The sequence below is a fragment of the Pteropus vampyrus genome, unplaced genomic scaffold, assembly GCF_000151845.1.
Source record: "Pteropus vampyrus isolate Shadow unplaced genomic scaffold, Pvam_2.0 Scaffold88, whole genome shotgun sequence".
In the NCBI taxonomy this organism is placed as follows: domain Eukaryota; kingdom Metazoa; phylum Chordata; class Mammalia; order Chiroptera; family Pteropodidae; genus Pteropus; species Pteropus vampyrus.
The window spans coordinates 2,964,522-2,967,709 of record NW_011888869.1 but is presented as its reverse complement, the minus strand read 5'-3'; positions in this window follow the sequence as shown (position 1 = coordinate 2,967,709).

Here is a 3,188-nt window from a genome sequence, read left to right as displayed (position 1 = left end):
GCCCGATCCTGTCTAATCTCGGAAGCTAAGCAGGGTCGGGCCTGGTTAGTACTTGGGTGGGAGACCACCTAGGAAGACCAGGTGCTGTAGGCATAAAAAAATAAAAAATAAGGGATTGTAAGCTGACAAGGTCCTTGCAATCCGTGAGGTCAACCAAGGGTGCCTCACCTAAACAAACAAACAAACAAACAAAAAAACTGAAATCAAGTTTATACACAAAACTCTTAAAATTGATATCTATAGAGCAGAAGACAGTTTAGCTACTTCTGTTTAGAATAATTTGTAGATCTTAAAAAACCTTTAGATAGTTCATATGTTTGTATTTTTTTACTTTGTGTGTGTGTGTGCCAATAATCCCCATTGTTTTACAGATTACCTATCTTTTTTTGATAGAATGTAAGACATAAAGGATTTTCTCCCCAACGTATTAGTTTTAGATTTAGGTTCAATTTATGTGATATTATAGCAATTCTGAGTTTTAATTGTAGAATTCATAACTGGAAAGATAACTTTTTTTTCTGGTTACCTGAAGATATGCTCCTTTTTAAAACATATTATTATTATTATTATTATTATTATTATATCTATTTATTGAATGGCTAGTATATTCACAGTGCTCTATGATGCACCTTTAGAGATACTGAGTAGAATAAAAATAGTTCTTCCCCCAAACAGGTGAGCTATCCACCATGATAGATATATATGATGGCTAAAATAAAATTGATAACATTATTAAAGTAATTCAGTAATTATGTTACAGAGGAGACTCCAGGAAGCAGAGCATTCACAGAAAGATACAGTGTGCTCATGGTCAAACAGGATGAGGATGCTCCTGATGAGGTAAGCAGCAAGGTCAGTGGAAAGTCATGGACACAAGATCTGTTATGATGCATTCCATAAGACCAACATGGTGGAGTAGATTTGGTGAGAAGTAGAAATAAAGTGGCGTTTACAACTGCTTAAACATTGAAAACTGCTAGAGTAGAGTTGATTAAGATTATGTGAGATTTTATGTGTTAGGATACAGAATATGCATTTACACTGTGGGAAATAGGGAATTAAAAGTTTTTAAGCAGAAGAGTCATATACTAAAATGAAAGTTTTTGAAAACCTGGCTGAGTTATTAAAATTGATGAATTGAAACTCAAAGGTGAGGTAAAAAGCAGAAATAACTGGGTGAGTTTATCCAGGTCTCTTTCACAAGTTTTATAACTATTTTATAATGTTCTTTAGATAGTTATTTTGTCTTTATAGATCTTCAAATATTCTATTTGAATAAATTTATGGGTATTGAACCAATTTCTTTTCTTAAAATTCTTTTTCTTTTATATATAATAATATCTTATTACCCTGCTAAAAACCAACTATCTGCATTTCTCGACATTGTTTTCCACCCATATTCCATTTAAATAAATGTATGGGTCTATGTTATCTTCTATGGATTAAATTTTAGTAACTTATGACATTAGCAAAGAATGATTTTATAGATGGTAAATATCTCACTATAATACAAAAAACATCTTATTAGTGACATTTGGAAAATATTCTTACATCTTTTACATCTATTTAAAATATTATTATTCATGGAAATTCAATTATTTGCATTGTAAAGTATCTGAAAAAAATAAATTAATACTATTAGAATTCTCTAATACTCTGAAGGAATGTAATCAGCCAATGATTAGCAGAAGAATATATGGAAATATTTATTATTATAATACTTTTTTATTACAGTAAATAACTTTAATCATTTTTGGGTAACTATTGTTAAGTTAAATGAAACTCTATTTAAAAATTTTTGATTTAAATCATTATTTCTAGCTAAAAATATATCTTAAGTATACAGCTAATATATATAATTCAGTTCATGATTCGTTAATTTACTCCAGTATGGAAAATATGAAAAATCATTTCAGGTGAAGAACAGAGAACTGGAATCTAGTTCCAAAGTTTATATTATGTTGTTTTTAGGTATCTAAGTTAAGATTGCCTTCTGAGCTTTAGCGAGTTTCCTTTCTTTCACTGTAAAATGAGACGATTGGCCTAAATGGTCTGCAATGTCTAATTTGATTTAAAAAGAGCTTTCAGTGATATGTTACAATTCTGTGGAATCAAAGATCCACATTCATAATACTATTATTTGTCTTGATCTTGCACTTCTGTGGATTTTTCACTAAGCTCCCTCCTGTCTGTTGTATCGACATAGCAATCCAGAAGGGGAAAGCAGAGACTTCAGGAACGGGCATTGTCGCATCAGATGGCTCGGTGTAGAAAAATACTCCTCTCCTGTACTCAAATCAGTTTTATTTTTTTCCCCAATGATCACATGTGCCTTTCCAACATTTTAGAGACACACTTTTTATCATCTACATTACCTCGGAGACAGAATTGGTGGGTTTGCTCTTTCTGTTCCTTTTAGACAACAGAAATATAGTGATTAATTTTTCAGAAAGTAATTCAAGCTACTCATCTCTCTTATTTAGTTCATTGGGTGCAGACTCACATATCAATCAAACTGTGAATTTTTTTTGGAGGGGGTGGTTTATCCTTCAGCGTCAATTCTGAGTAACATTTTTATATCTAGACTATAGGAATTTAAACATGTTCTACTGAAAGTGGCAAAGCTTTTAGCAACTTATCAATCACTTTGGTCTTGTGATTTATAGAATTGACTTTCCTGATAAGCTCTTAATTATAGAAAATAAATGTCCTTATAGAGTCTTTTCAGTTCAGGCCCTAGTATTTTATTTGTATATACCAAGATGGTAAAATGGGGAAAACAGTTTATTTATTTTTTTTATAATTTGAAGAAAAAATGCAAAGTATCTATGCCAGCTCTTGCTCCAGCAAGTCATCTGTTTGCTACTATTTATGACTAAAAGAGCCAAATAAGTAGATATGGGACCTTATTCCAAATAAAATCTTTTCTTAGTAAAATAAACTATGCCTTGCTGTACAAAGGGAGTAAAGAGGAAATATACAGATAACTATGTGAATCAGTTATAAGAGCAAAACCGAAGAGAGGAACTAAGCAATGAATTATTTAGGGATCTAAAAATCCCCCCAAACAGCTCTGAGGATTAAAAGTAAGGAGCTGTGTGTTGCTTTGGATCAAGAACACCAGTGCAGGAGTTAATTATTTATTAAACATATGCATGTAGTACTCTAAGAATATAATAGAAATAAAG